This window comes from Haliotis cracherodii, unplaced genomic scaffold (assembly GCF_022045235.1).
Source record: "Haliotis cracherodii isolate W230 unplaced genomic scaffold, xgHalCrac1.p SCAF_17, whole genome shotgun sequence".
Classification (NCBI taxonomy): Eukaryota; Metazoa; Mollusca; class Gastropoda; order Lepetellida; family Haliotidae; genus Haliotis; species Haliotis cracherodii.
The window spans coordinates 6,557,862-6,583,157 of NW_027266272.1; the positions used below are offsets into that span (position 1 = coordinate 6,557,862).

General features: G+C 42.7%; 1 protein-coding gene across 1 annotated transcript in view; it reads left to right on the forward strand.

Moving 5' to 3' along the window:
- The first annotated feature begins 442 nt into the window (after positions 1–442).
- Positions 443–25,296, forward strand: part of LOC139464287 (secretin receptor-like) — a 170,401-nt gene continuing 145,547 nt past the window's right edge. The window contains exon 1 of the mRNA XM_071245810.1: positions 443–503. The gene's annotated coding sequence lies outside the window, so the exon portion shown is untranslated. The remainder of the gene's footprint in view (positions 504–25,296) is intronic.

Below are 25,296 nucleotides of genomic sequence, written 5' to 3' on the forward strand. Positions count from 1 at the left end.
ATCATCATATGCATCCATTCATTTATAATTGTTGCTATTATTTTGTAGCAGTAGTAGTAGTAGTGGTAGCAGTAGTAGTAGTACTCACCATCATCATCGTCATCACCATTATTTTGTTTTACGGTCGGGTAGCCTAGTGGTTAAAGCGTTAGCTCGTCACACCGAAGACCGGGTTCGATTCCCGACATCGATAAAATGTGGGAAGACCATTTCTGGTGTGCCCCGCCGTGATTTTGCTGGAATATAACTAAAAGCGGCGTAAAACCGCACTCATTCACTCAGTACATAAACAAATGATAACGGAGCACGGTGAAACTGAGCTGTAAGATAGTGTACATTGTCGCGTGGTGACACAACACTATGGGTTAACCGTAGACGGATATGGCCCAATCGAATACGCCACAGACATACACTGAAAATGCAACACGCGTGACAGACAGCGCCACAGCTGTGGTCTGAAAGGCAATAACACGCTAGTTATAACGCGACGGTTCGAGAATAAGGTAAGTGCAGCTTTTATTTCAAAATAGTATCGATGACAATTGTTTGTGAGCAGGGGAACTGCGATTTCAATCGACTGGAATCATAATTTTGAAGTTTTATGAACACAAATAATTAATAATTCATATTTCGTAGAGTTGCTCAATATGACCCAGGTGTTGCAATAGGCCAATTTGTTTAGATTGGGTGAGGACGTATTGTCATTAGACTCCATCGCTTAACACCTGTCAATAATGATCAGAATGTAATAAACGTATTCTGTTAAAAGTGTTACATGCGAAACAATTTGCAATATTTATTACGTAATATTATAACAACCAAGTAGGATATAGTTCAGTTTGATTTCCTTGATAATAAAATGTTTCCTTCCATACAAGTATAGCGGATACAGCGCTGTAATCGTTATACTGATCGCCGAAACCTCGTTCTGTTGTGACACAATTCTCACATGCATGCCTTTGTTGAAGGGCCATAGCCCGTATCGTGGATATGCAAGTATCATTGTAACACAATTACAACAAGGGTGCTAAGTTTTTCTGTGTACAATGCTCTTCTGCTCAGCAAATATTTAAAAAAAATTAAAACCGTGGTGACGTAGGCTATAAAGAAAAATAGCGATAGAGCGATTCCTGTAGCCATTCTTCGCACCCAATCACATGTTCGAACTTTTGATTTGGGATTGACAGATTACTGGGTAATGTATATTCAAGTTTGCAGGTTCCCCCAGACTTGAAATAACGAGACCCGTAAGCTCAGGGCACCAACTGTTGAAATTGAAAAGGTGTAATCTACCACCAGAGGGCGCTATTAACAGTTACTGATCTGTGTGTCCCGCCTTGCGTCTGTTCACTCCCTACAGTACCTATAGTTTCACGATTAAGCCGACCGTATATGGAAAATTGGAAACGTCAGAGTTATGATTCCTGCACATAAGATATAAATTAAAGTAAGAAAGCGAAAAATTAATTTAAAAGGAAAATAGGCAACAATTTGAAGGAAACCCATATATAATTTATTTGTATACTAATTTATATACTATTCACGTTATTTCTATTCATAGTTGTCTCCTTGTCGTTTTAATGACAGTGTTTCATCTTATAGTACGGGTGGTTTCTACCATGATTCTAAGATGTAATTATTTCTAGTCGAGGTTTTAAATGCTAGATTAAGAGTCTAATCAACACTTTGACGATCTCGAATTTCAAAGCATAGTACTACGGTTATAACGAACTCAATGGGACCACTTATTCTTAGTTCGTAAAAACCCTATTTCGTTATAAGCATATACACGGCATATAAAAAGCAAATGGACCGGACCAAAAAGCCGTCAGTTCGTTATAACCGTCAGTTCGTTATAAGCGTGTTCGTTTTAAACGTAGTTTACTGTATACACCAAATTCATACGAGCACTTTGATTATCTTTGAGTGAGTGAGTCAGTCAGTCAATCAGTCAGTCAATCAGTGAGTGGTTACTTTTCACGAACTGGAGAAAAATACACCGATTTCAGCTCGACATAGCTTTAAGTATTAAATATTTCTGTTCGGTATTAAGAGGCTGCAAGTTGTGTATTTTGAACTTCACTTCGTGTCACGGAAAATGCTAGTCTGTGTTACAGACCCTGATACAAATATATATTAAATACAGCCCATGCAAGTCTATAATGTTTGGCAAGTCACAAGATCACTGCAGTATCAGGCTGAAAATGAAGAGAGTCACTGGGCTCCTTTTTATTATATTTTTATTAAGATAACTGAACAACTGTATTTTTCTGTACGATATGTTCATTTCAGAGACTAGATGTTAGTCTAGGAAAATGCCGATAGCTGAGCAGATGTAATGCAATTTGGAAATCGGTTGTATATGTGGTCAGTGACAACGAACCGTCAGTCACACAGTCTGGTCCCTTTTGAGGCATGTAAATACTGCAATAATTCTGCAGTCAAATGTCTACTTTTAATATACATGCTCTCGGTAGCACCACAATCTAATTAAATAACGAAAATTCCTTGGCATCTGGGCGAAGAACAAACAGGGTGACAGTTCTGTATTAGCAAAAGTCTGCTGTCTGGGGCAATGTCACACATTGCGTGTATGTTTGGGGATTGAATAGGCACTTCGATTGTTTCATTTATTATATTGTTTATATCTGTGATCTGGGATACATGGTCATGGTGAAGAAGCAAGGGTGACAGAATCATCCAATACTTGAGCGATTCTGTTTGTTTATTTGTTCTAGCATGCCGGGTCAGGTCAGTTGTAAGCATTGGAATGTGCCCCAGTTCACGGTTATCAATTGGGCTGTCTAGGCCACTGAACCTATTCTCAGATGTTGTTGTGTTAAAGTAGCGTGGAGCATGGCTGCCCAGTCATCTAAGGTGCCGCAATTCGCTGTACAGAGTTGTGTCCCTGGGGCACGCCAGAAAGCTGTAGTTCGAATCCCGGTTCGACCGGTTATGCTTCTAGGTTTGTCGGCACCATACCCGTGCTAGTGGGTTTCACCGAAGTGGTAAACGTCTGAGACCTGCATTACTTCGGGCTTTCCTCCTACATTAAGCTGACACGCCGTGATATAACTGGAATACTGTTAAAAGCGGCGTTAAACCCAACTCACTCACTCACTAAATGCCCATTAAATGTAGTCACCTATTTGATGGTCAGTTCCAAATCTTCCATTCACAATATGTATGTTCAGAACTGAACACATTTTCAAAAGAGTGAAATGACTGGAATACTGTTCAAACCACCTGTTTATATGAACAATGGCAAACATATCGAAGACAAATAAAACAACAAACCCGTTTGGTTCTTTCAAATTTACATTTTTATCTCGAGGTTTGTTCCAGAACAAGTGGATGATATTATGAACACATTCACAGCAAGATACTGAGTCAAACCACCCGATCCTATTAACCACCCTTTCGGGCCGAACATGTGTCGGACGCGAAAGCATATTAATAAGTTTAACGATTTACAGTTACACCTGTTGGTTGGTTGGTTAGTTGGTTGTTTGTTTGGTTGGTTAGTTGGCTGGCTGATTGGTTGGTTAGTTGTTCGGTTGGTTGGCTGGTTGTGTGTTTGGTTCGTTGGCTGGCTTGTTTGTTGGTTATGTTGTTTGGCTGGTTGATTATGTTGGTTGCATTTGTTGGTTGGTTGGTTATTTGTTGGTTGGATATTCGGCTGGTTGCGTTGGTTGGTTGGTTGTTCAGTTGGCTGGTTGGTTGGTTGGCTGGTTGCGTTGGTTGGTTGGTTGGTTATTTGTTGGTTGGTTATTTGTCTGGGTTGGTTGGTTGGTTGGTTGGTTGGTTGGCTGGCTGGTTTGTTGGCTAGTTGGTTGGTTGGCTGGCTAGTTGTGTGGTTGGTTGGTTGTTTTGTTGGCTTGCTGGTTGATTATGTTGGTTGCATTTGTTGGTTGGTTGGTTATTTGTTGGTTGGATATTTCACAGCAAGATACTGAGTCAGACCACCCGATCCTATGAAACCACCCCTTAAAATCAATAAAAATGCTGGGGATATATTTTGCCCCTACGACTGGTTTATTAAGGAACAAATTCTCAGTGGCCTTCGAGCATCGAATACCGTATCTCAGTAAGCTACCACTAACACATCGGCATTAGTCCGAACTAGCACAGCCACACACACACAGACACACGTGCATGCACGCCACTATATAAATTTATGTGCAATAATTTTGGACGCGACGTGAAACCCCATTTCACTTCACCTCACCACAATAATTTACATGGTATAAATTATAATGTAGATAGACACCGAAGGGATGGGACTGATGAAGAATATATACTATAAGTATAAAACTAAAATCTGCTACGTTGACGCATATACTGTTGAAAAACAAGTTGAAAAACACATTTAATGTGTGAGTGTGTGTGTGTGTGTGTGTGTGTGTGTGTGTGTGTGTGTATAAAATTGTTCTTTTGTTCTAATTTGTTAAATGTCCCACTCAACAATATTCCAGCTATATGACTGCGATCTGTAAATAATAGAGTCTGGGCCAGACAAACCGGTGATTGACAACACAAGCATCGATCCACGCGATTTAGAAACGATGACAACCAACCAAGTCTTCTGACCACCCGATCCATTTAGTCGCCTCTTTGGACACGCATTGGTTGCTGGGGACCTATATTCTTACCCGGAATCCTAGACTTGCATAATTTTCTGGGAAAATATATATTAGTTTAGATAATATTTTCTGGATTATATAAAAAATAACAATAAGTAGTCCCTATGAGAGACAGGGGCCATTATGAGTGTACTGTCCGCTTATCTAGACTTGCTTATCAGGGGGATAGAATTACCACACACCCATGGACTTATCTTTCAGTACAGCCTTGGAGCAAGGCTACCGGAAAACCAACGGGATGAATGTCAGTCATAGAGACTTAACCATTCAACATGAGGTTGAAAGCAATAGGTATATACTGCTCAGTTTTATGCAGTTGTCTAACAAATTCGACTTTTCTTAATCATAAAGGTGATTGTGGAAAATAGTGATTAACGTTCTACAGATAGCACAACTGCAGCTTGGTTTTGTAACATCCCCCTCTCAATTGAGATCGGAGTTAAACTGACTGAATGAGTACCTTTATTTTGTGTACAAGATCTTTTGAAATGTTGGTTACCGTCATTACATAAGGCTAAAATAACAAACAATTTCAGACTACGAAAACATAAACGCTTTCATAGGCTAGTGTTTATACAGGAAGTTAACAGGGCGATGATTATTCTATTGTATTTTTAAGTAGTACCTGACCAGTAATGCTGAGTTATAACAAATACTAGGATGGTAATTACGATAATGCCAATTATCACATGAACAAACATGACTGCAAGGGTAATGATAATATCCCATTTTGATCATATTATTACGATAGTAAATAATCCACAAATTCAATTGTATTCGGATCGTATTTTCCAAACTAAGGTTAGGAAATGATGAATCGTTTTTACACTAGTCAACATTAAAGACTTTCAGAGACTTTTATGTGTTGCCCTCGGCGCTTGTTATCTCCTCATAAACAGAAGGAATCTCAAAGATTGCAATTAAAACGAGCCTAGGTTCGATGTGTTTTCTTCCCTTCTGAGCTAAGGAGGCACTGCTGACCCTGTCGTCCAAGGGGCAGCGATCGTTTGGCAGAGTTGCGTCCCTTGGGCACGCCAGAAACCTATGATTGTGGGTTCGAATCCCGGTTCTCCCCGATTATGTTTCTAGGTTTGTCAGCACCAAACCCGTGCTCGTGGGTTTCGGTGGTAAATGTCTGAGACCTGCATCACTTTGGGATCTTTTCCCATACTAAGCAACCCGTGAAGATTCCGGGGTAGAATTGGTCTTCAGCAACCCCTGCTTGCCGTAAAAGGTGACTATGCTTGTCGTAAAAGGAGGCTATGCTTGTCGTTAAAGGCGACTAACGGGATCGGGTGGTCAGGCTCGCTGACTTGGTTGATGCATATCATCGATCCCAATTGCGTGGATCGATGCTCATGATATTAATCACTGGATTGTCTGGTCCAGACTCGATTATTTACAGACCGCCGTCATATAGCTGGAATATTGAGTGCGGCGTTAAACAACCAACAAACCAACCAACCCACCAACCCACCCATACTAAGCTGACACGCCGTGATGTAGCTGGAACATTGAGTGCGGCGTTAAACAACAAACCAACCAACCAACCAACCCACCCATACTAAGCTGACACGCCGTGATATAGCTGGGATATTGAGTGCGGCGTTAAACAACCAACCAACCCACCAACCAACCCATACTAAGCTGACACGCCGTGATGTAGCTGGAACATTGAGTGCGGCGTTAAACAACAAACCAACCAACCCACCAACCCACCCATACTAAGCTGACACGCCGTGATATAGCTGGGATATTGAGTGCGGCGTTAAACAACCAACCAACCCACCAACCCACCCATACTAAGCTGACACGCCGTGATATAGCTGGGATATTGAGTGCGGCGTTAAACAACCAACCAACCCACCAACCCACCCATACTAAGCTGACACGCCGTGATATAGCTGGAATATTGAGTGCGGCGTTAAACAACAAACCAACCAACCCACCAACCCATACTAAGCTGACACGCCGTGATATAGCTGGAACATTGAGTGCGGCGTTAAACAACAAACCAACCAACCGACCAACCAATACTAAGCTGACACGCCGTGATGTAGCTGGAACATTGATTGCGGCGTTAAACAACAAACCAACCAACCAACCCACCAACCCACCAACCCACCCATACTAAGCTGACACGCCGTGATGTAGCTGGAACATTGAGTGCGGCGTTAAACAACAAACCAACCAACCAACCCACCAACCCACCAACCCACCCATACTAAGCTGACACGCCGTGATATAGCTGGGATATTGAGTGCGGCGTTAAACAACCAACCAACCCACCAACCCACCCATACTAAGCTGACACGCCGTGATGTAGCTGGAACATTGATTGCGGCGTTAAACAACAAACCAACCAACCAACCCACCAACCCACCCATACTAAGCTGACACGCCGTGATATAGCTGGAATATTGAGTGCGGCGTTAAACAACAAACCAACCAACCCACCAACCCATACTAAGCTGACACGCCGTGATGTAGCTGGAACATTGATTGCGGCGTTAAACAACAAACCAACCAACCCACCAACCCACCCATACTAAGCTGACACGCCGTGATATAGCTGGAATTTTGAGTGCGGCGTTAAACAACCAACCAACCCACCAACCCACTCATACTAAGCTGACACGCCGTGATATAGCTGGAATATTGAGTGCGGCGTTAAACAACAAACCAACCAACCCACCAACCCACCCATACTAAGCTGACACGCCGTGATGTAGCTGGAACATTGAGTGCGGCGTTAAACAACAAACCAACCAACCCACCAACCAACCCATACTAAGCTGACACGCCGTGATATAGCTGGAATATTGAGTGCGGCGTTAAACAACATACCAACCAACCCACCAACCCACCCATACTAAGCTGACACGCCGTGATGTAGCTGGAACATTGAGTGCGGCGTTAAACAACAAACCAACCAACCAACCAACCGAACCATACTAAGCTGACACGCCGTGATGTAGCTGGAGTGTCACTCCTTTGAGCCCAGAAGTGATGTTTACTTTGACATATACCTTTTCTCCAGTAATACATATTGCGCTGTGACAAGTTTGAAGTTCATTAACTTTATAACCTGTTCGTGGTCAGAAAACGACAACCAAAACACATATATTCATGTTACATATAAGTTAAAAGACCCAATTTCTACTTTTATGACCAGTCAACTTCGCTGAAGGGGCCGTGGGGTGGCCTTGTGGTTTAAGTGCCTCTGGGTTTAAATACCCACTTGGGCTCATTATGTGAAGGTAATATCTCTACAGTGCTCGTAAAATGCGAAGTAAATTCATATTCAATCGTTCACATGGCTTCAGATGATGTGACGCTGCTGATTAGACAAGACCGTTCACGCGTTCATGAAATATGCATCAATACCGATTTTGAGCAGTTAATCGACTTGTTTCTGAATCAGCTTCACCCGTTATAACGGTTCGTCCTATAACGGTTCATTACATATTAATTGCAAATGTTTCGATCCTAACATGTGTCGGACGCCAAAGCATATTAATAAGTTTAACGATTTACAGTTACACCTGTCAAATACTTGCATTGTGGCGTGGTGGTAGCTATCGGTAATGATGAACCAATTCGTTTTCAGTTGTCACTACGATAGGAAATGTAAACATCAATTTGATTACTGAATAGAAAATAGACCTTATCAACAGTACCCAGTGTACCTGGAGAATGTTCACAACGGTTATTTTTGTTTGTTTGTTTGTTTAGTTTGCTGGTTGGATGGTTGGTTGGTTGGTTAGTTGGTTGGCTGATTGGTTGGTTAGTTGTTCGGTTGGTTGGCTGGTTGTGTGGTTGCTTGGTTGGCTGGCTGGTTTGTTGGTTATGTTGTTTGGCTGGTTGATTATGTTGGTTGACTGGTTGTTTGGTTGGTTGGTTGGCTCGTTGGCTGTTTGGCTTGCTTGTTTGTTGGTTATGTTGTTTGACTGGTTGATTATGTTGGTTGCATTTGTTGGTTGGATGGTTATTTGTTGGTTGGATATTTGGCTGGGTTGGTTGGTTGGTTGTTCAGTTGGCTGGTTGGTTGGTTGGCTGGTTGCGTTGGTTGGTTGGTTGGTTATTTGTTGGTTGGTTATTTGTCTGGGTCGGTTGGTTGGTTGGCTGGCTGGTTTGTTGGCTGGTTGGTTGGTTGGCTGGCTGGTTGTGTGGTTGGTTGGTTGTTTTGTTGGCTTGCTGGTTGATTATGTTGGTTGCATTTGTTGGTTGGTTGGTTATTTGTTGGTTGGATATTTGGCTGGGTTGGTTGGTTGGTTGGCTGGCGGGCTGGCTGGTTGGTTGGATGGTTGGTTGATTGGTTGGCTGGTTGCTTTGGTTGGTTTGTTGGTTATTTGTTGGTTGGTTATTTGGCTGGGTTGGTTGGTTGGTTGGCTGGCTGGTTGGTTGGTTGGTTGGCTAGTTGTGTGGTTGGCTGGTTGGCTGGCTGGTTGGTTGGTTATGTTGTTTGGCTGGTTGATTATGTTGGTTGCGTTGGTTGGTTGGTTGGTTGATTATTTGGCTGTGTTGGTTGGTTGCCCGGTTGGTTATTCGGTGATGTTGGTTTGTTGGCTGGTTATTCGGTTATGTTGGTTGGTTATTTGTTTCTGTTGGTTGGTTTGTTGGTTGCAGGTTTATGTCGTAGCTAGCAATATTTAGCTCTTTCACGGCGGCCTATATATAATTGAATTACAAACTCAGACCATTTGTAGTTAGATGACTTCCTCAACCATAGAAAAATAACTGAAAAATATATAGAGGTTATCACGCAAGTGTGTTTGGGGATGGTATATATCCTATATATATCATATAATGTCATTCTTTAATTCAATGCTTCAAAATCGCTTTTCCTCTCTCATTACCGAAACATTGCAAGTTTTCCTGGAATGCGCGCATTAATATTTATTACGTCACAGGGTAAGTGATGTGTCAGTCGGACAGTAACTGTAGCCAATATAGTTCCAACTGAAATCTGTTTCTTACACAGTGGCGAAGCAACATATACGCAAAACAACATTTGTTTTTATTTGCCTTTCGCGGCAATCCATCGGTCTGTCCGCTAGAGTAACTGCCCTTTGTCAAAGGGAAGCTACTCTAGCCCTAGTCTATGAGACTTCACGGCCACGCTCAGACGTTGTTGACAGTCGGTCTGTCCTATCATAACGTCAAGTACACTCAGATGCACACACAGCGACAAGACGAAACAAGGTAACAATTCAAACATATTTCTGCCAAGTCCAACTATTTTAATCTGTGGAGAAGGTTTCAAACCGCAGAGGTCTACAAGCACAGATATGGCTACTGATTCCGCTTGCCTAGGCCTCGTGCCCTCGCAAAATTGTTTCGTAATTTATATCTCCAAAGCTGCCAAAACATAAAATGCCTTAGCTACGTCACAGATTTTCAGTTTATTAGACTGTTCTTTTGATAATGATAGCAATTATCCCTGTAGTTTATCCCGATTCCCGATGGTTAATTCTGACTCGACCATCGAATGACGAGGGCGACGCCATGTTTGTTTTTAAACAGTGAAAGTAGTCCCTACTTAACCTTTGATATTTGCATCTCTATCCGCATATGACCCCAACGGATATCGTGGCTATCCGTTGGCTTTATCCTGCCGAGAAACCTACCGATTATATGATAAAGTGATACATCACAGCTGATGTTTACAAATATTATTACGCAGTATAACTGTAGCTGACACAATGAGGTTTTCCGGATTGCACAGCACCGAGGTGTACGTGTTGCCCGGATGTGATTAGTTGGCTGCCATTACATGATAATTGACATACGTCTCTTTCAGCAGACAATAATTGACATATTTCATCCCATTGGAACAGGGATGTCTCATGACCAAAACTGTCTTGGCCATAAACATAATGTTTGACGTACCTTCTTTCTAACATGCCTGAAAATAGAGTCAGTCACATGGATGTGATATAAAAACATTAATTGTAAACCACATGACTTTTGTAAAATACTTATCTGTGACCTTTATGATCAGCACAACTAGGTCACGGCTGTTGACCTATATATATTTATAGTACAAGCGCGTGCATAGGTGGCTGCGCTTATCATGGATATGCCGACGACGAGTTGTATAAAAAGTATTAAAGCTGCTCTGTTATTGTAGGCGTTGCTCGCTATAACAGTGAGGGTCCTCTATTTCTGTTATGAGCATGGGTGTAATTTGACAACTGTACATAGGAAGACTTGTTCCGCGTTAATACGCTCATATGTTTTGTGCATAATAACATCACACGAATGTGCTGCCAGAGCTCCAGATAAGCCTATGGTGTTGTGGGTATTTTACCCATGCATTTTAAAATCATTGGGTATCATTAATTCTATCTGGGCATTCAAATTTCTGTTACCCACTAGTTTTTCCACATGTGGGTATTTAAGTTAAATATTTAAACACTATTCATCTAGTCCCTGTAAACTGGTGTCGTGTGGGTTCGAGAGCTTTACAGGACTCAAAAATACCACGATACTTCCACAAGAAAGTGTGATGGCAAATGATCATGATGTAACTGTCATCGTGGAGTTTGGCAAGGTTGACGGAATGCCCGTTTATAATTTCAAAATAAGTAGCTGATTTGCGAATCGAATACGCAGGGTTACTTCACAATATTTTGATGATACGCACAAGTTTTATTTTTGTAGTGTATCTGTACTGTTCGCTGCGTATTTGATACGCTTGAATTTTATTTTATTGCGTCTTTCTGCATTTCACGCAGATACGCAGCTTATCTGGAGCTCTTCCTGCTTGTAAACACTAAACGTGATCAATTATATTTTCATACAAAATCATGAGAGGTAGTTTTTTTTATCACGATATGTTTTTGTTTTTTTAATTCCGTTCAAAGTAGGTTTGGTTTAATGGCGCTTTTAACAGTACAAAGTGCTACCAGCTTAATGTTAAGAAAATCACGAAGTGACGCACCTTTTTGTTCAGGGTATGTTACAGGTTAAGAGTCTGCGGATCCAGTCATGTTCAATGGATGCAACTCTGCACAGCAATTGGGGGTGACTGAATAATTCAATACCTCATAACTCATTCAAATAAACCCGGCAAAAGTAAATATTTTAGTTTATCATATCATGGTGGGTTTCCTGGCAGAATAACGCCAACGGATGAAAATGGCATTGCAAAAGGCGGCGCGTAAAACAACCTTCACTCATTCGCATGTTGTAAGAAATGTGACGGTATATACCAAATACTTCTAACACTGAAGGGGGCACGGGTGGCCCAGTCGTCTAAGGCAGCGTGGTTCGCTGTGCAGAGTTGCCTCCCTTGGACAAGGCAGAAACCTATGATTGTGGGTGCGAATCCCAGTTCGCCCCGATTATGTTTCAGGTTTGTCAGAACCATACCCGTGCTCGTGGGTTTCACCGAAGTTGTAAGCGTCTAAGACCTGCATCACTTCGGAATTTTCGCTGACACGCCGTGATATAACTGGAATACTGTTAAAAGCGGCGTTACGCCCAGCTCACTCACTCACTCTAACACTGAAACTTATTTTTTTCACGAATGAAAGACACCATATAGTGAAGATCATGTATGTCGTACACAAACAGGGAAATAAATCACCTGGTGCCTGTCACAAATACGCCAAGCTTGGCAAAGGACGTCTGGTCGACCGCACCGGTATGTTTCATCCGCACGTGGTGAGATGTCGATTTCACTGCTCATATTTCGCAGCTGAAATGAACACTGTAAGTGACTGGCAGATCGCGTTGGTTTCTGACATTAATTGCCTCGCTCGCATGCCAACCAATACTCGCCTTCCTCTCTACCAGGAAAAATAGCATCCCTTTTACGTGCAGCTCAAAATAACTCACGCCCTGTCTTACAAAAAATGCACATGACTTTCAAATATGTAAATAGTGCTGCCACTCGAGGGTAAAAAATAAAGAAGCACTTGAGAGCTTCGAGACAATTGCCACCGCCACTGTATTATGTGACAGCAAACAGATCGTTTTGTTTACCACTTTAAGTAGTGCTTCGTCGCATTTAGATGCATCTGTCTGGTTCCAAATGACCTTTATGTCCGACGCAACTACATGAAGATAAATATATTTTGCTTTTTTCCTATTAAATGTTTGTAAAATGATTCTGTGGGAAATTAGCTGAAACAATATTTCCTTCATAAAATTATATACGAAACACGGTGAGGTGAAATGGGATTTAACGTCGCGTCCAAGATTATTGCACTTATATAGCGACGTGCATGTACGTGTCTGTGTGTGTGTGGCTGCTTCTACTAGTCCTAACTGATGCCGATTTATAGTGCTAGCTCACTGAGATACCACGCCGCGGTTTAAAATGAATACCCCACTAAGACACAGTATACTGACTCCGAGCCGACCTGTCCTTGTTTTAGCTCGGGTAATAACAAATTCAGACAGGGTAACAACAAATTCAGACAGGGTAACAACAAATTCAGACAGGGTAACAACAAATACCATCTTTTTTTGTCTTTTGGTATGACCCGGCTGGGGATCGAACCCCGGACCTTCCACTCTCAGGGCGGACGCTCCACCATTAGACCACGGATGCGGTCTACGAAACAAGTGAGTGAGTGAGTGAGTGAGTGAGTATTGTTTTACGCCGGTTTTAGTTATATTCCAGCAATATCACGGCGGGGGACACCAGAAATGGGCTTCACACAATGTACCCATGTCGGGAATCGAACCCGGGTCTTCGGCGTGACGAGCGAACGTTTTAACCACTAGGCTACCCGACCGCCCCTCTACGAAACAAGAGTTCCATTACAAATCGTAGTTACACTGATGCTGATTATTATTATTTTTTTAGATGGCTGCTTTGTTTTCGGCGTTATTGCGCATGTTAATGTTCATTTGACTTATCTACCTTCGTTGTGTTATGAAATCGGGGATGAGATCGTCCCAGTGCCCGACGACAGTCGTCAGAGCTGACTTAGATAAGATCGAATGGTAACAACGCCTGACCTGGCTGACTTTGTCGTAATCGTAGAATGATATCCTCGCTCATGTTGCAGTCAGTGACAGCTATTTTCGCGTCTGTGATACACCCGTAAAGACCCGGGGTGAGAATAGGACTTCAGCAAACCATGCTTGACGTAAAAGGCGACTATGCTTGTCGTAAGAGGCGACTGACGGGATCGGGTAGCTTGTTGTTTAACGCCGAACTCAGCAATATTGAAGCTTTATCACTGCGGTGTGTAAATAATTGAGTTCGAACCAGACCATCCAGTGATTGACACCATGACAATCGATCTGCGCAACTGGGATACGATGACATGCATCAACCACGTCAGTGAGCCTGACCACCCGATCCCGTTAGATCCCGCCTTATACGACATGCATAGTCGCATTGTCGGCAAACATGGGTTGCCGAAGACCTTTTATACCGGTGTTTCACGGGTCGGATCGGGTAGGCAGGCTCGTAGACTTGGTAGATGCATGTCATCGTATCCCCATTGCGTAGGTAGCTGCTCATGATGTCAATCACTGGATTGTCTGTTCCTAACTTCATTAAATTACAGACCGCTGTCATATAGTTGGAATATTGCTGAGTGCGGCGTTAAACAACAAACAAACATATACTCAACATATTTCTGTTGTTCTTCCATATTGACATATAACAGGTTTGTGAGTCTTGGAAAATGTTTTGGGATACACATTTTATAGCGGGTAGTATATTGGCTCGCACACACCATGTACTCCGAGGGCCTTCTAAAAACATCCCGAAACTTCTCGAACGATCATGCCTGGCATGATCAAGTTTACACAAAGGTGGATAACTCTATATTACTTGCTTCCCATGTCAGCCGCTAAAATATGGTATGCACCATTTTACCAGCGCTTCAATCAATGACAATCAATGCAAATATAATTAAAACAGTCTCTCCTGCCACATATGTTTCTTTGTGTGTTACTAAATGACAAGTTACATTGCCTGCACATGTCTATTGAGTTGTTAATCTCCTGTGGTTTTGACGATCATCCATTAGCACCCGAATAGCCAATTCCCTTCCACTGATTTACCGTCCTGAACAAAAAATTAAGTAGACCAGTGAGACCTCCTCGTCTGTTTCATATTTAGATCTATGCATGACGATTCAGAGTGATAAGAAAACTCCCCACAACACTGTATGGCAAGAAGGATGACTTCAACGTTCCTTTCCAAAGTCAACTTTTCCTTCAAGTCCAGCAATATTCCAGCAACGCCAGCCTTTGGTGTCAACATTTCACACCCTTTGCGGTACAATTGTTCATGTTATTTCATCGAAGATTGCAAGGAACGTCATACGACTCTTGCTTATAAGTTGTTTGATCACGATTACAACATCCATGGCCTCAGTAAAGCTTTCAAAGGTTTTATGGTAGACATATGAGGGGCATTTCAACGCATCAGTGACAAAACTTAGACGACTGGGCCACCCGTGCCCCCTGACGGTTTTCGGGGCGAACCGGGATTTGAACCCACAATCATGGGTTTCTGGCTTGTCCAAGGGACGCAACTCTGCACAGCGAATCGCGGCGCCTTAGACGACTGGGCCACCCGTGCCCCCTGACGGTTCTTGACCAAACTATAAGAGATGGGTAGGTGAAGTGTAAAGCGAGGTAAGGCGAAACAGGGTTAAATGTCGCGTCCATGATTATTGCTAGCACACTGAGATACCATGACACAGTTTAACATGAATACCCCACTCAGACACAGTACACTGACCAGTCCTTGTTATAGCCCCTTCATGTCGAGCGCCAGACAGGGTAGCAATAACTACCATCTTTCAACGTGTTTTGGTATGACGCGACCGGGGATCGAAAATCACGGAGGCGGTCTGAAGTGTGAGACATTGTCTTCGGATGGTAGATTTGACAAAGAATGACAGTTAATCAACATGTAGGGCCCGTGTTAGCGCTGCTACTGGTGGCAAGGGGTGATTGCATTGGGTCGCCTCGCACACAGGTTGATGGGCACATATTCTAACACTACGTGGGGGCACGGGTGGCCCAGTCGTCTAAGGCGCTGCGATTCGCTGTGCAGAGTTGCGTCCCTTGGGCACGCCCGAAACCTATGATTGTGGGTTCGAATCCCGGTTCGCCCCGATTATGTTTCTAGGTTTGTCAGCACCATACCCGTGCTCGTGGGTTTCACCGAAGTGGTAAACGTCTGAGACCTGCATCACTTCGGGCTTTCCTCCCACATGAAGCTGACACGCCGTGATATAACTGGAATACTGTTAAAAGCGGCGTTAAACCCAAATCACTCACTCACTAACACTACGTAGAAGGGGTCTCACAAGTTGTGTGGTGGGCATTGCTGGAGCACAGCAAATATTTCTGACTGCGGCGTAAAACAGCACCCGTCAACTGCTGTTTTAAGGGAATTAATAATGAGGATTATTTGCCACGTATATACGTTTCTCCATCGCACTATCTGCTTACAAACAGGAAACAAGCGTCTTAAATTAATCATTTCGGAAAGAGATTCACATTCTTTATGGTGCGTTTGACTAGCTCGCATCTCTAGTTGCCCCTGTCCGTTATGTATAACACGCCATCCTATTGCAGATGTCATCCCCTTAAATTTATAATATTTTTTATCAATATTTTATCAGAAATACCACCGTGCAGATCCGGGTTAGACTTGGTCTTCAGCAACCCATGCTTGTCTCCATCCGTGAAGATCCGGGTTAGAATTGATCTTCAGCAACCCATGCTTGTCGTAAAAGGTGGCATTTAGGGTCGCGTGGTCGGGCTCGCTGACTTGGTTGAGGCATGTCATTGTATCTCTTGCAGTCACCGGACTGTTTAGTCCAAAATCAATTATTTACAGACCGCCGTCATATAGCCGGAAACTGTTGAGTGCGGCTTTCAACAACAAAGAAAGAAATTAATCAAAAATAGATTTTTAAAAATGGTAAAAGCGGTTTGAAAATCACCAAAGTTTCACCAAATTGTTGATGTAGCTTCAGAAAATAACCACTCATTCGTGAAACGTTAAACAAAGACAGATAATTCAGTTAACGACCTATATAAGATGCCGAGACAGCTTTGATCACCCCGTATCTCCTCCAATCATCTTCAGATCGCCCGGTTTGTCTGCAGATGTAACGTGTATGTCGCAACTGTCCCGTCAATCAACTCGTAATCATGTACATATCACTCAGGCATCACAGAGTATATGTTAATAGACAAGATCCACTTTGAAGTTCGCCGCTTTTCATTAGTCAGTGTCACTCACCGACTGATGGTTAACTCGCGCCAAGCTTCAACTCGTGTAGGTTGCTAAACAGACACAGGCAAGAGGGGGCTTGTTAATTAGCCCGTACAGTGCTGGTGTCGCGATAAGGCCAACTTCGCAATGTCGAGGCTTATCATTAAATTAGGCACTCTCGTTTTCGCGATTACAGCTCGTGTGAGGAGTACAGTTATCAAGGCGGGGCACAGGGTGGTGTTCTGTTAAGCTCGTGCGTGGTGTGTGTAACATTAGTAATGATGATGAATATGATGATGATACTACTACTACTACTACTACTACTACTACTACTACTACTACTACTATGGATCTATACCGAAACGTCGCATTTACAGTATTAAAGAAGTTGTTATCCATACGTTGTGTCTACTTTGTCACTACTACTACTACTACTACTGCTGCTGCTACTACTACTACTGCTACTACTACTACTACTACTACTGAATAATAATAATGTCATTGAATTGAGGGGTCCCTTTTGACACTAATGTGTTTGACAAGATTCAGGAAAAACATGGCAATTATACAGAACTCGCTTTCGAAATGTCACGCTTGCATCCCAAGTACCAAGTTGTCCGACTCCCCATTGTTCTCGGTGCCTTAGGTTTGGTACCTTCCAGTCTGTTGTCTGACATTGGGAGAGTCCCCGTTTTGCAACCAGGAATACAGCCCTTCTGTCAATCTGGGCAATGCAGAAGACTGCAGTGTTGGGGAGTTCTGGGTGGGTTTGACGAAGCAGCGCTTCCTGGGGGAAGTCCCATCAGCTGTCTGGTCTGCGTGTAGAGGGTGCAAGGGCCCTGAGTTGATGATGAGCCTAACCAGCCTGACTGCGCAAGGATCACCCAAACCCTCTTAGCTGAATTTAGTATATCTATATGCACATGATGATGGTACACTGCTCCTGATGGTTCTAGCTTGTGGCTGGGTGATGGTTTCCCTGTGGCTTTAATTGTGTTCTGAATAGTGTGACTTCTTTGCTTCTTTAAGAGTCTCTGGATTGTTTGGCAAACCTTTCCAAAGTAGAGGAGGCTGATAACAAAGGGTGCAGACTGTTGACGGGGAGATTTCTGAGATTTCTTGGGGATGTTCTGTATCGTCTGTTGTACCAGCTGCTCTGCTGAAAGTTCATTGACGGAATAAATCATACTCGATGGCAAAATCTGCTTGTCACATGCTTGTCAAAGGTAGGTCATATGATAGTCACGTTCTAAGCATGTGCTAGTCACACGCTTGTCACAGGCTAGTCAAAGACAACCGCATAGACTGGTTACATACCATTCACAGGCTAGCCAAATTCTAGTCACAAGTGACTTACACGTCTCATGGAGTCTAGTCAAATGATAGCGTCATGCTAGTCAATGCTAGAAGATATGACTGAATTTGACTGAATGAGAAATATAAGTGAGTTTTTTTTAATATACGCACATGAGGACGGTATTAAATATACACTAAACATTAAACAAATAAGAAATGGCTATTCGATGGTGATTAATTATATACGGATACGGTAACTTTTGTGTTTTGGATTTTTAAGTTTGCAGTGTTTTGGTCGACTGTTTTCAGCCATGTAACGTTTTGATGATGTTTGCAATTATTCTTCAAATCCGATTTTCAAGTGTATGCTTTCTGTAGCCCGACAATTTAAAATGCTCTTTCGTCTTGTTATTAAGTATGATTACTTGTTCAAAGAAAACTGAAAAAAAAATTATACTATCGAAAATAGTTGCATTTTTCTGGCGAAACCGGGTGGCCAAGTGGTTAAAGCGTTCGTTCGTCACACCGAGGACCTGGGTTCGATTCCCCAAATGGGCGAATGTGTGAAGCCACCAGTGTTCCCTGTAGTGATATTGCTGGAATATAGGAAAAGGCGGCGTAAAACCATACTCACTCTTTCTGGGTGAACCCTTTCTGAGAAAATGTTGACGGTGGTAACATTAGCGTGCACTCGATGCACTTTATGTAGTTCAAATACTCAAAAGAAAGTTAGAGGACGGTAAAAAGACCTGATCTAATTATAACAGTCTGTTGAATTTTCTTTTGTCATTTGTATCAAAATTGCATAGCACTTAAGCGTTTGTAACAGGCTTGCACAGATGCGACATTGATTATTTTGAATCTGTCCATATTATGTGGAAAATACACGCATTCGTGCTCATGTAAAGAGCTGATCCTGACTAAGCTACGTGTGTAAGAGGATTTATAGGGGGATTAAAAGTCACATCTGTTTTTCAAAAATGGTTATACAATTTCTTTTTGTGCACTAATATAACACTTTGATTAAAACATGTCATTTCATTCTTCAGTGTTGTTACACGTTAACGTCAGCAATAGTACGTTACTTCACGTCTCTCTGTACGGGTTTCTAATATAGATTTGGCAAACTGGTGATCGATGGTATGAGCAAATGTTGACGGTATCGAGGTTAATTTATATTGCTTCCCAGAGTGAGTGAGTTGGGTTTAACACCCAATCTCATAAAAATCAGATCTTAGTTCTCGCTACCGCTAAACAAAGATCTGAGGACATCCCATTACGGGTCACGTCAGACCGACCTTGCGCGAACTTTGACCGACCGATGGAAGGACTGACAAGAAGTCGACATTAGCCAATCAGAAGGCAGCTTTCTCTGCTTTACGGCACTAATTTCAAATTGGCGATTACGCTTCGAAACATATTTTGACAAATTCTCGATCACGAATTTGAAACCTGAACAAAAGAACGTTCTGGAATAGCTAATAGATGGTCTACATTGTATGGATTCAGTCGTTAAACCCGTAACTATCGTTCGGAATATCCCGTGTTAAAGCTTTAGAGGTTGCATTATCAGAATTCATATTTCGAATGTCACTTTCATGATCTGGTAAGCGACGCTCTGATTGGTCGGATGAAAGGTCGTTCTGACGTGACCCCTAATGGGATGTCCTCAGATCTTTGTTTGGCGGTAGCGAGAACTAAGATCTGATTTTAATGAGATTGGTTTAACACCTCATTTAACAGTATTTCAGTTATATCACTGCATCTGACCTTAATGTGGAAGGAAAGCCTAAAGCGCCCAGGTCTGAGACGAATACAACTTTGGTGCTGACAAACCTAGAAACATAATCGGGGCGAAACGGGATTCGAACCCACAGTCATAGGGACGCAGGTGCGGTCGTGTAGCCAACTGGTTAAAGCGTTCGCTCGTCACGCCACAGACCCGGGTTCGATTCCCGACATGGGTACACGTGTGATATCCATTTCTGATGTCCCCCGCCGTGATATTGATGGAATATTGCTAAAAGCGGCGTCAAACCATACTCACTCACAAGGACGCAACTCTGCACATCGAAGTACTTCGTCTTGCGTCCTCAAGGAGACGTTTATTCATTACATCAACATTCAACGTCTAAAATGAATTTATACTGTAATTAATACACCTCAGCATGATTCATAATAAATGTCTCATAAATTTAATTAAATCTATTATGGAGATCCGTTCTCGCGTCATATTGATATATATGTCACACAATAAGCGACCGTATCTCTCCAGTCTGGTCACCATAATGCAATATACAACAAATAATTGTAATGTACAACGTCAATAACTGATAACGGACGCATTCGGGCGGCCTCGTAAGAAGCTCGTTCAGCCGACACCCGCGGTTCTGCAATAGGAAACGGGGTTGTGCGATAAGCGCTTGTACATTTCAAGCCAGGCTGGCTGTGTTATCGGTAATTCCTGCGACATCTGGGAGGGAGTGGAGTGATGTTTTAATTTGTCCTGAAACACATTCAATATTGAGCGTCCATTAGACAAGTTTGTATAAATATTTATTGTCATTTTATTTGTGTTCACACATGTGATACTATCAATGAGGGCTATAAATAAGCTAAATGAGCACACGGGGAAAGAAATCGAATCGGTTGCGTTCCGTTTATGTTATGAGTCTAGTAGTTATTCCTCCTCCTCCTCCTCCTCCTCCTCCTCATCATCATCATCATCTTCAACCTTATCGTCAACTTCATCATCACCGTCGTCGTCGTCATCATCATCATCATCATCATCATCATCATCATCAGTTCATTTGGTACCATGTTCACGTAATACTATCCGCGGCGACTTAATGGATCGGGTGGTCAGATTGGATAAATTTATTGAATGTCATTGTACTCCGCGGCGTGGGAAATTGCTCATAATATCAACCATTAGTTAGTGGATTACAGACCGCCTTCATATAGTCCAACACCGCTGTGTCGAACTTGAAGGGCCCTACGTAAATACTTCGACATATTCGAGGCTCGAAAATGAAGAATAAAGAAGGAATACGAAGGGACCAAGCTTTGTACTTCCAAACAACATTATGTTCGACACATAAAAGTTCGACACAAAGGTGTTTGACTATTTGAAGGCGGCCTGGAACTGGATTATTGCTGAGTGCGGCGTTAAACATCCCTTGTCTAATTTGACATCCCTTGTGTGACATGTAAGAATGAGTAACTAGAACATTTGCGTGTCGTGAGAGCTGATAAATGAGGATTGGGTGTCCACAATGTGGAACCTAGCTGCCGAGTGAGTGAGTATGCCTTTACGCCGCTTTTAGTAATAATCCAGCTATATTACGACGGGGGAGACCAGCAATGGAATTCACACATTATACTCATGAGCATGGGAATCGAACCCGGACCTTGGGCGTGATGAGCGAACTCTTTACCCACTGGGCCACGCGTCCCTCCTGGCTGTGGAAGCAGATCACAATGGTGCAGATAGCTGCTCATGCGACAACCTTGATTATGGTGTCCAAGAATGAGCTCATTTAGTCCAATCTGATGTCTTGAGGTTCCCGTCCTTCAATGTTTGCATCTCCGAGTGAAGACGGCGAATATCTAAGAGTAGATCTGTCTGTCAAAAGCGCTAAGGGTGTTTATAAATCTGCAAGTTGCTAAGGGGAGATAAGCCAACACGTGAGATCTTTAGCATCGGTAGTGTAGACGCATTGACGGGACGGGAAAACATATTTTGTGGGGCAGTACGTGGGACAGGCTTACACATCCAGCGAACACCCGGCGTCATGCTTGCATCCAACAGCCCTTTATTTGTAGTTGGCCCCTATTTTTGTTGCGAACTCCTTGCGTTATTATCGCAGTGAACACCTCTATCTTTGTTTCGAACTCCTTGCGTTATTGTCGCAGTGAACACCTCTATCTTTGTTTCGAACTCCTTGCGTTATTATCGCAGTGAACACCTCTATCTTTGTTGCGAACTCATTGTGTTATTATCGCAGTGAACACCCTTATCTTTGTTGCGAACTCCTTGCGTTATTATCGCAGTGAACACCCCTATCTTTGTTGCGAACTCCTTGCGTTATTATCGCAGTGAACACCCCTATCTTTGTTGCGAACTCCTTGTGTTATTATCGCAGTGAACACCTCTATCTTTGTTTCGAACTCCTTGCGTTATTATCGCAGTGAACACCTCTATCTTTGTTTCGAACTCCTTGTGTTCTTACCGCAGTAAACACCCCTATCTTTGACTCGAACGCCTGGCATCATTCTCGCATCGAACACCCCTTTCTTTGTCTGGAGCCCCTGGGAACATTCTCGCACCGAACGCCCCTTTCTTTGTCTGGAGCCCCTGGGAACACGTCTATTGTTATGCTAGTCTCGAACACCCCCTTTCTTTGTCTCGAATGCCTAGCATCATTCTCGCACCGAACACCGCTATACTTGTCTCGAGCGTCTGGAACACCACCTCTCTGTCGTGAGCTGTCATTATCGAACTGAAAATCTGTTTCAGTGTATAGTATCGTTCTTGTAGCTTATAGTATTGCTTGATCGGGGCCTCATGACCTCATACCGTACATTAACGCAGAAGCTATTTTATGTTCATGTTTCTCATCGGCCGTCTGGAAGTTCCTTCACTACTGATACAAAATGAAAATATATTGCTTTCTTTATTCATGCTCACTCAACTAGAACCTTCCTATCTCCAAATAATCTGCCAATTACGACAAGTAAATTGGAGGGAGGCTCTTTCAATATAGACCATGGCATCTACGTGTATCTACGCCCTGCCAAGACAACACATGATATAGCTATAGAAAGTTCCAAATCATGTTTGGTAAACGCCTTACTGGGTTATTCTGACCGTATTTGTAGTGCACATGTACTCATAGTGAAGAAACCATCTCTGTCCTTGGACAGTGATTCCTAGCTTACAATGTCGTGCCCTGCTCACTGATTCCTAACACAGAGCGACTAGGACTGTGTTCCAAGTTGGTCCTACTTTCCGATGTCATTGCTACTACGTGGAAAGAACGGGCATGTAACATCATCACCACCATCATCGCTTCATGCTGGTCTTGACCTACATCCTTGTTCTATGAAGACGTTTGTTTGTTTGTTTGTTTGTTTGTTTAACGCCGCACCCAGCAATATTCCAGCTATATGACGGTCGTCTGGAAATAACCCAGACTGGACCATACAATCCAGTGATTGATATCATGGAGATACAGGGTAATTGGAATACCAAGACATGCATCAACTAAGTCAGCGAGTCTGACCATCCCTTTGGCCTTTTACGGCAAGCATGGGTTGCTGAAGATCTATTCTATCCCGGATCTTCACGGGTGCTACCAACACGTAACAATGGTGGGGCAGGATACGTTTTACGTTCGCGAACACCTATTTGATGTGATTCATGGACACGTGAACATGATAATTATACCTTTAACAGATATTTCTCAAGGGAAATTATTTTGACGCTTTTATTTACAACTTTTGACGTTCAATCGAGCGTGCGCTAAGAAAGACATGTTTGATCAGGGTTACATTGCTCCAGACCTTGGTAAAGCTTTCAAACCGTTTAGGTTGGCACTTGACATGGCTTTGCATGTGTTTGTGACGGATGCCACCGGTGGGGCAGGATATGCTCACCTTTTGGAGAACATCATTATTTGATAGTGACTCATGCTGTAGTCGGATCGTACAATGGAATCTGCTGTTTGAGGATACTTCTGATGATTATGGAAAGAATTTGATTAATAATATTATATTTTTGTCCGAGGTATGTGTTCGAATCCCTTTTGTCTCTTTCTTTCACAGAGACATGGGGTGAAATATACTAATGAAGTTATCAGCCGCGATACAACCTGTATCCAATAAAGTTTCATTTCAGATTCTCTGCGACCGCCTTCGTGGTCTAGTGGTAGAGCGTCCGCCTGGAGAGCGGAAGTTCTGGGGTTCGATCCCCGGCTGCGTCATACCAAAAGACGTTAAAAGATGGTACTTGTTGTTACACTGTCTCGCGCTCGGCAGTAAGGGGCTAAAAGAAGGACTGGTCGGCCCGGAGTCAGTATACTGTGTCTTAGTGGGGTATTCATGTTAAACTGCGGCATGGTATCTCAGTGAGCTAACGCTATAAATCGGCATCAGTCCGGACTAGTACAATCAACCACAAAAACACACACGTGCATGCACATCGCTTATATAAGTGCAATAATCTTGGACGCGACGTTAAACCTAACTTCACCTAATCTCTGATTGCCTACACGCCTACTAATGTGGACTTATGCGGACATACGTGTATGGTGGAGCTGTAAATGACGGCCATCTTGTTGACTGACAACATGCAATCTAAATCTGGTGCGCTGAAATTGAGTTTGTCATAATGCCACCACATAGAGACAAAAGTCTTGATAGACCGTAATCCCGTATCAAAATTGCTTCTCCGTGTCATATACATTATTTTCAAGGTTAAATGTCACTTTCCTGCCGTTGTATTGCTAATAACGTGCTTGTGTGCAGATGACGTCACGTAAAACATAATAACTATTTTCCTTTATACCAAAAAAGTAATCAAAATACATTTTCGTGAGCATTCCTGTCTATAAAAAGAATGTCGTCCTGCTGTTCTAATAGATTAAGCTTTTTTAAACAAATCAATGTTGTTTCTACCTTTTCAAAAATTGGATGGGTCCATTTCAAAATAATTCTCCAATCTTAACGTTTGAAATTGATACATGTTTTCAATAAAGACGAAAATTCGATATGCACTCCAGATAAACCTCAAACGCCACAATGTCCCTTGATTGGCGGAGAAACGTCTATTATCTGAATTGAAACCAGCGTGTTTTGTTCTCAAATACACCCACAACGACAGACACTTACCAAGGGCTTATGGTAGGCTCCAAGATTCACATCGTCATGTCCAGATTAATTTCAAACCACTTACTTGTCTTGTGTGAGCGGGTTTCTTTTAACACAGCTTTGAACAGTATTCCTGTTATATCACGGCGCTTTAGCTCGATGTGGAAGGAAAGCCCGAAGTGATTCAGGGCTTAAACGTTTATCACTTTGATGAAACCCACGAGCAAGGGTATGGTGCTGACAAACCTAAAAACATAATCGGGGCGAACCGGGATA